Raw genomic sequence first — 12,977 nt, 5'->3', positions numbered from 1 at the left:
ACAGCCTGGCAGCATCTCCCCCAAGATATGGACCAACACCCTGTGCCAGGGTTGCTGAGAAGCCATTGCTCTGCTCATATTTGTAGATCAGAACTTCTCAAAAGCACTCTCCCTGCAGCCTGGGAGAGTGGTTGTTTCTTCACCTGGTTTTTCCTTTGTAAGAGTCTGGCTTTCTGCTAACGTAAGGATGGTTCTGATGTACAACACACCAAGTCCTTGAAACAAAGGATTTCAAGAACTGAAGCCTTGCAGTGAGGCTGAACAGAAACACATGAAGGGCAGTGCTGGCAAGCACACATTTCGGCACCTTCCCCACCACTGACCCCAGCCCCAGGAAGGGCTCAGGGCGACGGCCCCTTTCTCATGACGAGGGAGGTCGTGATGGGCTGGGGAACAGACAGGCTAAGTCTGCACAGTAAAGACTGAGCCCGGTGCCCACATCCACCCAGCTTCCCCAGAGGAGAAGGGAGAAGAGGGACACAAGAGACAGCCTCCACTGGATCCACTCATGCAGAGAGGGGGACAAAGGAGAGAAGCAACTGAAGCAATTCCATGAATATAAATCCCTACGGTATTTTCTGGAAAGGCCATAACAAGAACTAGAGATGCTTTTCTCTTGTTTTTGGACAAGGGTTGATGTTTCTCTGCAAGACAATCCACACAGGTGAGCGCCTTCTGAGGCCTGTGGTGCAGAAAGGATTCACATCTGCATCCCTCCCAGTCTCCCCTGTCAACAGGGGATATTATATTTTAATCTCTGCCCCTTTGATAAGAGAAAAAGCAATCTTGTTTCAATTTGCATTTATTTGATGGCTTATGCAGGGGAACCTTCTCTCAGGTCAAGTGGTCATTTACGTTCCCTCATGTGTGAGGCACTGTCCACGTCTTTCTATGTCACTGTCTGTCGGAATTCTCTCTCTCAAAGCTCTTAACTCATTAAGGGTCCTAAATTTTTTTAAAAGATTTATTTGAGAGAGAGCAAGAAAGAGAGAGAGAAAGAGCACGAGTAGGGGAGGAGCAGGCTCCCCACTGAGCAGGAAGCCCAACGTGGGGCTCAATCCCAGGACCCTGGGATCATCACCCGAGCCTAAGGCAGAGGCTTTAACCCAACTGAGCCACCAAGCACCCCTGAAGTTGTTTTAAAAACTGATTTTGAATTAGGTATCGGCAAGACAACTCTTAAACAGAAAATAATTTTTGAACATTTGGAAGAATTCTGGTCTTCGATTTCTTTACAAATGCACTCGGTTTCTCAGTCCACTTGAGGAAAAATACTGAAACTGTACATCTTAGGAAGACAAATTAAGAATGTGGTTTATACTAAAACCGGAGACTAAAAACCCAGTCCTGAGACCGGTACTTACTCAGAGCCCTCAACCCTGTAGAGAAACATCCAGAATGGCAACTGGAGCTAGAACTGGCCACCTGGGGATGGCGGCCAGCGGTGCCGTGGCCTCTGGGCAGGGTACTGACCAGCAAGGCATGAGGGGACTTTCTGGAGCAATAAACTGTTACGTACCTTTACCGATGTTCTACATTTGTCAAAACTTACCAACATGAGGTGTCAAAACCTGAAGGTTTCACTGTGTGAAAAGTGTATCTCAATAAACTTAGTTTAAAATTAATGCACAGCTACAGATTTTAAGTAAAAAATATATGTAAAGTATGTTTGCTCCTTATTTATTACCTATTTTCACCAGCTTTTTAAAATTAACTGTCAAATCCTTTTAATTTTGGAAAAGTATTCTTTGTTACCATCACAATAAAGAAATAAATGTATTTCCAAGATTTATTTATTTTAGAAACATGTAGAGAGAGAGAGAGAAAGAGAGAAAGAGAAATGGCACATGCACAAGCAGAGGGGGGAAAGGCAGAGGGAGAGTATCTCAAGCGGACTTCGTGCTGAGCATGGAGCCCACCTGACGCCACGACCCTGAGATCGTGACCTGAATCAAAATCAAGAGTTGGACACTGAACCAACTGAGCCACCCAGGTGCACCAGGAATAAATGTATTTTAAATAAAATAAAATTTAATAATTTTCATCAGTATCAGGGGTTGGGAGCAGGAACCTACATGAAAGGAAAATACCAGCCACCTTAGAGTAAGAACTTTTCCAGTTAGAAAGTTGACTAAAGTTGAGGGCACACAAAGGTCCTGGAGAGCTACCTAAATACAGAAAATGTCCCATCTTTTAGAATTCTAACATGGTAGGGGCACCTGTGTGACTCAGCCAGTGACACATCTGCCTTAGGCTTGGGCCATGATCTCAAGGTCCTGAGATCAAGGCCCGCATCAGGCTCCCTGCTCAATGGGAAGCCTGCTTCTCCCTCTGCCCCTCCCCCTCCTTGTGTTCCCTCTCACTGTCTTTGTCAATAAATAAAATTTTTTTAAAAAATTAGAATTCTAAAAATTAGAATTCTTTTCTCTAACAAGGTAGAGAAAAGACGGCAGAAGCCCACCCTCACCTTCCTTTCATGATGGGTGACCGGTGCCTAGGACCCAGAGGGGAAGCCTGCCTTCTGGCTCCAGCTTTCTCACAGGACACCCAGGGCCATGATGTGACTCCTGGAAGGCCACCCAGGTGGGCCTCCTTGCTGGGCACGGGGTCACCTCTGTTAGCAGTGATGGTGATGTGAATACAAATGTGAAGATGTTATTAAATGTTGTTTATCTGAAGAGACATTTTCAGCCTTATGTCTGTTGCAATCAGACATGTGGCCCCTGACGGTGGATGATCTGCAGTGATGATCACAGAAGGAAATGGGAGCTGTGAGGCCCCCTCTCCCCCCTCTGCATCTGCCTCAAACTTCCCTGCTCATCCTTCCCTCAGAACCAAGCCCCCAGGCCCTGGGTGGGGTGGGGGCAGTGCTGCAGAAACCCAATACCAAGCTGACGACGACTGCAGCTTTCTCTTAGTGAGTACTGCAGGGAGGACCCAGGGCAGGCTTACGGCAGCCAGAGGCACTGCTTTGCCTTCACAGGGTTTCCTTGGGACATTTTCAAGTTCTCATGCACGGTGTTGACTTCTGGAGGGAGTCCCGTGCACATGCGACAGTCAGTGCCTTCTCTGAAAGCCCAGGCATGACACAGAGGGTGATGCCCATTTGTAAGTGAGGCAATGAGGCCAGGGGCAGATGGTTGCAGCCCTGGAGACTGGGGTGGCCCTCCTGGGTCTGTGATCCTGGCACATCTCTGGCAGGGACACTGTACTGCCCTTGGGCCCCTCAGAGGCCCAGACTGATCCACACTTACAGGGAGCAGAGGATGGAACCCAGGCTGGTGTTCTGGGCAGCTGAAAGCAATGCTCTCCCAGGGGTCACTTCCTATCCTCCATCTCCCAAGAGAGGAGGTTTCTAGCCACTGTGAGACTCTGCCCACCCTGAAGTTTAGACTTTACTGGGGACCCTGTGAGATCTGATGGCATAGATTCACTCTTTTCAGGAATGGAGACAAGAAGACCCCTCAAGTAGGCTCCCCAGGGGAGAGAGACTGAGTTCCTGGCCTTGGCTTGAGAGCCCAGCCCTGCGTGAAGGGCTGATTCTGGCCTCACCCCAGGACCCAGAAGGTGCCAGAAGGGAATGCAGTGAAGCTTTCACCACATCCCAGTGAAGAGAGACACTTCATTGACTGATGGGATAAAGGAATTATGAAGACGTGCTGGGTGCAGGTCCATTTCTTTTGGGGTGGGGGGCCACTTGTGCTGGTGTAACCCTCCCCAACAATGTTGGGGCTCAGCATACACTCAGCAGAGACCTAGCATAGCTGGGCCTTCTCTTGGCCATCTGCTGATACCAGGCTTGGCTCTGAGGCCTGCAGTCCTGTCCCTCTGCAGCTGCTCTGCATTAATCCATGCACTTCCAGGATCCCAGGGTCAGGGACCAGGGAAAGCAAGGAGGTCAATGTGTTGAGATGTGTGGAAACAGCAAGGCCAGTGGTGCCACAAGAGGGACCCCCTTTGGAGATTCTGGTCAAGAGGGCACCAGCAAGTTCCCGCTGCTTGTGCAGGTGGGGTGGGATGAAACATAGGTGCCCAGACTACCTACTGATCATTTTTTCAAGCTAACCCTTATGGGAGGTGACTGAGCACAAACCCCCACATACCACCATATAGGGACCCCGTGCCCATGGGCCATCCTGGGAGAGCAGCTACAGGGTGCTCCCCCCCTCCCTCCCAAGCAGCTGGAGTCTCTGGTCAGCAGAGGCCACTCTGACTCATTAGAGCATGTGCAGGAATGCTGTCCTTCTAAGGGTGCAGGTCACACACAGTGGACACAGAACAATAGCTACTCTACCTGACCAGGTCCCTTTTTGGTGTTGGCATCGCCAGGATTACAGCCTTTCCAGAGGGCCCTCTGTCTAGTTTTCAAATTGCTGGTCATCATTTCGTATTAAAGCTAATCTTCCAGGGCGCCTGGGTGGCTCACTGGACTAAGCCTCTACTTTCGGCTCAGGTCATGATATCAGGGTCCTGGGATGCAGCCCTGCATCGGGCTTTCTGCTTGGCGGGGAGCCTGCTTCCCCTCTATCTCTTTGCCTGCTTGTGATCTCTGCCTTTACCAAAAAAAAAAAAAAGCTAATCTTCTGATGATTTGGAGAGAAGACTTGGAATACGTATGCAAGATTTAGGCAGGACTTTGGGTGTGCGCCCTGTGAGTCTGCATGGCTGAGGTGCAGGGACTTGTGGCCTGACTCTGACCATGTCCAGACAAGCCTGACTGCTGTGGCCAGCACTCTGCTTGGTATCGAAGAAGTCAGCCCCTCCAGAGGGAGGAGTAACGTGTGTAGGGCTGTGGTTTCATCTTAGCATTCCTGAGTCTAGACATGGGATAAGACCTTGGGATGATTCTCAGGGTGTGGAAAGCCGAGGGCATGCAATGTGAGCACAGCCTGTCCAGGAATGTGGGCGGCAGGGACTGGTAATGTCTGTGCAGCAATGTACCTGTGCCTCTGTGGACCCCCTCAGCCATCACCACCCCTGAGGAGGCCAGGTGGCCACATCCGTGCACGTTTCTGAATCCTCACTTAGTGGAGGCCTTTTAGTCTGAAAGAAATGGCAGAAACTCATTTTCAGCTCGGTTGCCTTGTGTCACTGAAGGCAACCCTGTGCCCAGGGGAGCATCTCCACTATGCAGGAACGCTGGCTGACGTCCTATGCATGGTCCAGTTTCTTTTCCCAGACACTGCAGGGTCCCCCTTCTCTGCAAAAGAAACTCCGAAATCAGAGAGCAGGGAAACAGAAGGGAAAGGGGTTTTGCGAACTACCTACAGAGAATGGCAAGAACCAATGTGCAGTGTTACATACGATTTACACAACCTGAGTGTCAAAAGGCTCCATGATGATTCTTTCTCCACCAAGATGCCCTGACCTATGCTACAAGAGATCACCTGATTTCTTTCCAAAATATCCTAAGTGAACACTAGAGCATTTCTCTACATATTTTAACGTCGAGGTACCCCCACCACACTCCATTTCTGTTGATTTGTAGTGAGCTCTGCTGAGAAAATGTTCTCCCTCGGGTGACTGAGTGGCTCATTTGGTTAAGCATTTGACCTCTGATTTCGGCTCAGGTCATGATCTCAGGATTGTGAAATAGAGCCCCACTTTGGGCTCTGTACTGGGCATGATGCCTGCTTAAGATTCCCCCCTCCCCACCCTTCCTTCCCCCACCTCCGTCTCTAAAAGAAAAAAAGAAGAAAGAAAATTCTCCTTAAGCTCATGGAGAGACCTGGGGCTCCCTGGGACACTGCACTTGCACCTGCAGCCACCTCTCTACTGCCCAAGCAGACCTGCAGGTTCGGGGCAATGAGTGAAGCTGGTACTTCTCTTCATCAAGAATGCAGGGCTGAGAGCGTCTGGGGTACTCAGCTAGTTAAGTATCTGCCTTTGGCTCAGGTCATGATCCCAGGGTCTGAGCCCCAGGTCAGGCTCCTTGTCAAGGGGGAATCTGCTTCTCCTTCTCCCTCTCCTTCTGCCTGTGCCCCTCCTCCTGCTTATGCTTGTTCTCTCCTGCATGCGCATCCAAAAATAAATAAAATCTTTAAAAAATAATTAAAAAGTGGGGCACCTGGGTGGCTCAGTGGGTTAAAGCCTCTGCCTTCGGCTCAGGTCATGATCCCAGGGTCCTGGGATCGAGCGCTGCATTGCGCTCGCTGCTCAGCAGGGAACCTGCTTCCCTTCCTCTCTCTCTGCCTACTTGTGATCTCTGTCAAATAAATAAATAAAATCTTAAAAAAAGAACACAGAAAACTTTTAAAAAATAAAAAATAAAAAACAATTAAAAAGTAGTAATAAATATAATCTAAAAACAAAAAAACCCCCACCAGTCCTGTGAGTGGAGTCAAAGGGAGACTGGCACCTCCATCGGCGGCAGAAGAGCAGACTCCTGTGCTCTTACACCCTACCCAACCAACAAGCATCACTTGGGTAGGACTAGTCCCTGGCCAGCCCGATCCAGTTCAAAATGATCCCATCAAACAACCACAAAAAAGCAAAAGAGACCCAGGATGAACTAAAGCAAAAATGGGAAAAACTGAAGACATTAACAACCATCCACTACACCGAATTGGTTTACACCTTTTAAGCTTCCCGTTCACAGCCATCATGCCACACCAGCCATTTGTCACCAGCTCCGTTCCTCAGGTCTCTCTCTGCACTAACTGAAACCACTCCCAGCCTTTGTGTACCCATTTATTGGTCTGCCTCTGCCCCTAAGGACTAACCCTGTCTTGCCCAGCGGGGCACACCTACCTGGAGTGAACACGCATTTTCTGGCCATCTCCTAGTGGAGCCATTCTTCCATCTGCACAAAGGGTCTGTAGGAGCTAGAGGTGGTCCTGTGGTCTCCCCAGCCCCAGGCACCACTCCCAGCATGAGTAAACCCCCATCACTGTCACACTGGGGTGAGGTCACTTCTGGGAGTTGCCCCTCATCTGCTCCCCAAGACCAGGGCCCCTTCCTCATTTCTCACCCACGAACCTCACACACATGTTAAGATGTGGAGTCCGCCAAATATCTCCTAGGAGGTAATGACTCTCCCCAATTCTCATTATCAAGTAACCGGTCCACACAGTCTGAGCACGCTTGGTGCACAAGATCATCAGGGTGACTACAACAAGCTGAAATAAAATCAAAACACAGTGGACACACTAGCAAGTGTGGCTAACTATAGGTACATGCTAGGATTTCCAAAGCCTTTTAGAATTACTAGAACAAATACTTGAAATATCCTATTGTCAACCTGTTCAGTTTTCCTGAATCTTCCCCACCAGAGTTCTTTGGTCAGATTTATGTAACTGGTATCACATGTGATGTCCTCCTTTAAGACTGCATTCTGCATATCAGTAGCTCTTTTCCTTCTACTGCTGAATAACCGCCTGCTGTATGGATAGAACACAATTCAGCCATTCTCTACATGGGCACAAGGGCTGTTTCCAAGTTTGGTTATTATAAACAAAGTTTTCTTTTTTTTTAAGATTTTATTTATTCATTTGACAGAGATCACAAGTAGGCGGGGGGGGGGGGGCAGACAGACTCCCCACCAAGCAAAGAGCCTGATGCGGGGCTCGATTCCAGGACCCTGAGATCATGACCTGAGCCGAAGGCAAAGGCTTAACCTACTGAGCCACCCAGGCGCCCCATGAACAAAGTTATTGTAAACATTTTTGTACAAGTCCTTTTCAGACATGGCTAAATACCTAAGAGTAGAATTACCGACTCATAAGGTAGATAGGTACTTAATTCTGTAAGAAATTGCCAGAACTCTTCCCAGAGTGCCTCTACCATTTTATACTCCACATCTCTATCTGTGCTGCGTGGTCTAGTGGCATCTTATTATAGTGAGCCCCTTTACACTATAGAGAAGTCCAATTTATCAATAACAGAAACAAGTTGGAAGCTTAAGATGCTACACACAGACTTACCATACGACACGGTGGCTTCCCCTGCAAATAATTTACCCAAGAGAAAAGAACACATACATCCACACAAAGGCCTGAACGGAAGTGTCCACAGCCCAAATGTGAAACACCCATATGCTCATCAGCAGGAAGGCTACAACACTTGCCTGATGGCACTTAGCAATATAAAGGGATCAGTTAATAGCAGAGACGTGCTGAGCGAATAAACCAAAATCCAGTACCTGCTGTAGGATTCCATGTATTTGAAATTATAGTAAGTGAGGCCAGACACTTGGTTCTGGGACCTGTTCTGAAATCGTAAGTTGTACTATAGTTGTCTTATTTTTTTTTTTTTTTATTTGACAGACAGATCACAAGTAGGCAGAGAGGCAGGCAGAGAGAGACAGGAGGCAAGCTCCCTGCTGAGCAGAGAGCCCGATGCGGGACTCGATCCCAGGACCCTGAGATCATGACCTGAGCCGAAGGCAGAGGCTTTAACCATTGAGCCACCCAGGCGCCCCTACAGTTGTCTTATTAACCTAGCCCCATGTTCTGTTCTTTTGTGTTTCCTTAAGCCCTGTGCATGACTTATCATTGACTTTGTCCCTGTCACTCTAACCCTTGTTTGCAACTAATTATACAAATCTGATAAAAAACAGATGATAACATTTTTCTTAAAACTATCTGATGTATACCAATCCTAGATGGAGCCTCACTGTCTGAAATAATGTTTACCATCAGTGGTTTCAAAACTGCCCCCTCAGGGCGCCTGGAGGGCTCAGTTGGTTAAGTGTCTGCCTTGGGCTCAGGTCATGATCCCAGGATACTGGGATCGAGTCCCACGTCAGGTTCCCTGCTCGGCAGGGAGTCTGCTTCTCCCTCTCACTCTGCCTGCTGCTCTGCCTGCTTGTGCTCTCTCACTCTGTCAAATAAATAAATAAAATCTTAAAAAAAAAAAGACTGCCCCCTCAAGTTTCAAGAAACCCATAAAATTCCCTTCACATACTCACATTCCCAACCAATCATATGTAAACTACCCCTAGATTCAACAAGGCAAAGCAGCTTTGGGAATGACTCCTTCCCTTCCAATAATAAAGCTTACTGCGCTTCAAAGCCAGAGTCTCAGTCATTGGCTCCCTGTGCAGCAGGTGCACGAACCACAGGACAAATCTCCACAGGCAGAGCAAGAGAATCGGAGGCACCAGGGACTGAGGCGTGAGGGACTGGTTGGGAAGGAGCTCATGGGAACATCTCTGGTGAAGGAGAAGTTCCAGATCTCAACTGCAGTCGTGGTTCCATGGGTGCTCCCAAGTGCCCAAGTTCGTCAAAATGTACACGTAAAGTGGCCACGTAAGTTATACCTCAAGAAAGCTGATCTTGAAAAAGACGTAAATACCGTTTCTTTATCAAGTAACTCCCCTCCTCTGCAGCAGCACCACCAACCGAGTACCTTTGCTGTGTGTGTGTCTATGGTCTTGGAGGCTGTCTGGACAACACCAACAGCCGCTTCCTTCTCTGCAGTTGCCTGCTTTGCTGCTATTTCCTGTACTGAGCACGACAAAACCTCAGAAAACTATACTCGTCCCCTCATCCACTCAGCTGATCAGGCAACAAGTGTTTACTGTGTCTGTGAGCTCCGGGCATTGGGTGAACAGAGGCTGGAGTATAGATGAGACACAGCGTACGTACATACACACACACACACACACACTGGCCTCAGTAACTGGGGCACAGTGTGCCCATAGAGGAGAGATCCATGCCTTCTCCAGGACCAGGAAAGGGTATAGAGAGATGCCGTATGAGGTGCAGCTCCCAGTGCGGAGGGAGGACCGAGAGACCACAAAAGGTCACCAGAGAGACGGGAGCCCGGCAATGGGGGGGAGCAATGCAATGAGGGGAGAGCAAAGCGATGAAGGGGGAGCCTGGTGATGGCGGGGGAAGCAAGGCAACAGCAGGGGCGGGGGGGATGCAATGGAGGGGGAGCTGGGTGATGAGGGAGAGCATGGTGATGGGGGGAGCACGACGATGAGGGAGAGCACAGCTATAAGGGGAAGCCAGGCGATGAGGGGGAGCAAAGCGATGGGGGGGGAGCCCAGCAATGAGGGAGAGCACAGCCGTAGGGAGGAGCAAGGTGATGGAGAGAGCATAGCGATAGGCGGGAGCACGGCGATGGGGCGGGGTCGCACGGCGATGGGGGGCGAGCCAGGCGATGGGGGAGAGCACGGCGATAGCAATAGGGGGGAGCCCAGCAGACCTGGACATACCTGCATCACAGCGACACCCGTCCCTTCGGGCGAGCTGGGGCTGGAGGTCCTGGCCCAGGCAGCACATGGCCCTCGTTCACTGGGACACGACTCTGTCAGAAGGTGTGGCCTCTGACACCTCGCCCCTCTTACAGGGGATACAAAAGAACAGTCTCGTTACTTTGACACCTGTCATATACTGACCATGTCCGTCTGCCGCGACCCGCCAACTCCAATACCCCTTCAGAGGCGGTAACGGAGACGAAAAGGTAACAAACCCCGCGCTCACCTGGACCCCGAACCAGGGCTCACCGGGGACAACAGCTCTCCGGGGGAGGCGGTGAGCAGCATGCCGAGGGCCGCACGCGGTTTGAACTGAAGGCAAAGGGTGAAGAAAGGATACTTTAGAACGCTCATCTACACTCGCGACTAGAAAACACCACAAAATATGGGACGCCTGGGTGGCTCAGTTGGTTGAGCGGCTGCCTTCGGCTCAGGTCATGATCCCAGCATCCTGGGATCGAGTCCCACATCGGGCTCCTTGCTCGGCGGAGAGCCTGCTTCTCCCTCTGCCTCTGCCAGCCATTCTGTCTGCCTGTGCTCGCTCTCTCTCCCTCTCGCTCTGACAAATAAATAAAATCTTTAAAAAAAAAAGAAAGAAAGAAAGACAGAAAACACCACAAAATAGACCGAGGACATACTTCTCCCAACCAAGCGGCTCGTAAGGACTGGTCATAAAATCGAATTCCAACACCCCCACAGGGACAGGCCCCCAGAGGACCGTGGTGAGGGGGTGTGAGGGGAACGTGACGGGAACATGATGGCGACATGAGGGGAACATGGGGGAACGTGAAGGCCACGTGAGGGGGATGTGAGGGGAACGTAAGGGGGAGGTGATGGCGACGTGAGGGGAACGTAGGGGGAACGTTGAGGGGGACGTGGAGGATACATGAGGGGAACGTGAGGACAATATGAGCGGAACGTGAGGGGAATGTGAGGGGAATGCGGAAAAGAACCTGAAGGGAACGTGAGCAGAACGTGAGGGGAACGCGGGGGAGAACCTGAGGGGGAAGGCCGTCCATCCCCTCTCTGAACACGCAGACGGCCGCCCCCACCGCGGCCCCCGCCCGTTCCCCGCCCCCCGGGGAAAGCTCAGGGCGCTCTCCGGCGGGGACAGCAGGGGAGGGGAAGGCGCCGGTGGCCACCGCCCAACAGCGGGATGCGCGCCACGTTCGCGGGAAGCGGGAGTCTCCTTCTCGCGAGGTGACAGAGCAGAGACGCGTGGGTTTCCCGTCGCCTCCCGATGGCGTCATAGGCCTGCGCGGACCCTGAGACTCAAAGGCGGGGCCGGCCCTGGACGCAGGCTCCTGGCCGGGGCGGCCTCGCTGCACGCACCAATAAATACCTGCGGAAGCGGGACGGGCAGCCGAGACTGGCAACACACGCCGGGGGACCGAGGGCCGGCCTCCGTGGCGGGTCTACAGTCCGCGCATGCGCCGGGCCTGCTGCCACACTGCGCCTGCGCAGTGCCGTCCTCCTCGCCTCTCGGGCACGCTGAGTCTCTCGCGGACTCCCCGCGTGCACCGGGCAACTCAAGTCGAGGGCTCTTGGCCCGCCCACTTAGGAGGCACACGCTGTACCTGGGTTTCCGCCTACAAAGGGCCCACCCCTCAGCCTTCCCGACGACCATCTTGTTCCGCTGCCGCCGGTGTCTCCGTGCTGGCGCGCGGGCGCGCAGGCCTCGCTTTCCGTCTCCTAACGTCTCTGAGCAGCCCTGCTGTGCGGCTTCGCGCGTGCGCCGGCCTCCCCGCACCCCACGACCGCCGCGGGTGCTGTGCGGCTCCACAGCTTCTCCTCCGTCCCAGCCGTCTGTCCTGCGCCGGGCTCTGCGTATGCGCGGACGCGCACCTGAGCCAGGCGATTTCTGCGGCAGCGTGTTGGGTCGCTGCAGCACTGCGCTCCGCTCTGCGCGTGCGCGCCCCGTCCAGGTCTGGTGTCTGGGTTTGCGCATCTAAGTGAGGGCTGCCGCGCGCACGGTGCTTACAGTTCCGTATTTTTAGCGTAAGGCTTCTCCAACAAGGACGTCACAAGAATTATGTTTTCTTAAATAAACACATGATTTTTTAAAAAGATTTATTTATTGGAGAGACAGCATGATGGGGGGGAGCAGAGGGAGAGTCCTCAAGCAAACTCTCCGCTGAGCGCGGAGCCCAATTCGATCTTACAACCCCTGAGATCATGACCTGAGCGGAGACTTAAGTCAGATGCCTAACTGACTGCACCACCCAGGTGCCCACGCCTAATGCTCTTTTGAACATGGTTAGGACGGGTCACACTTTAATGTCCTCGGTACCACTGATCATTTTGGCTCATTTGGGTTCTAAACACCTGAGGCCTAGTAAGGTCCTTGCTGCCTTGTGGGGTCGTGGTGTTGTTTGCTGGGAAGGTCGTTTCTCTGAGGGGGTCTCAGTTGCCAGGAGCTCCTCTTGGACTTTGTGTGTGTATGAGGTCAGGAACTTGGGGAGTGGGCGGAGACCCATGGGAGCCAGTTCACTGACAGACTCCGCACCAGAAGGGACTGTGGAAAGTTTTGCTTTTAGATGGGGCAACTGGCCCTGGGGTGTGACCTAGGGGTGTCCCAGGCAAGGGGTGCCTGCTTGGCTTCACCACCTTTGCTCCAGCCCCAGCTCTGAGACCTTGCCCTCCCAAGGGCAGCCTTTCTCTGATGGCCCTCCTGGATGCATGGTGATTCACAGTCCAGGAAGTGGGTGGTAGAGGTGTGGTCAGAAAAGCCAGAACTAACTGCCCAGTGTGCCCTACAGAAAGGCCAGTGTCA

Source organism: Enhydra lutris, unplaced genomic scaffold (assembly GCF_002288905.1).
Source record: "Enhydra lutris kenyoni isolate GAN:26980312 unplaced genomic scaffold, ASM228890v2 scaffoldscaffold13, whole genome shotgun sequence".
NCBI lineage: Eukaryota > Metazoa > Chordata > Mammalia > Carnivora > Mustelidae > Enhydra > Enhydra lutris.
Note: the sequence above shows the minus strand (reverse complement) of the source record.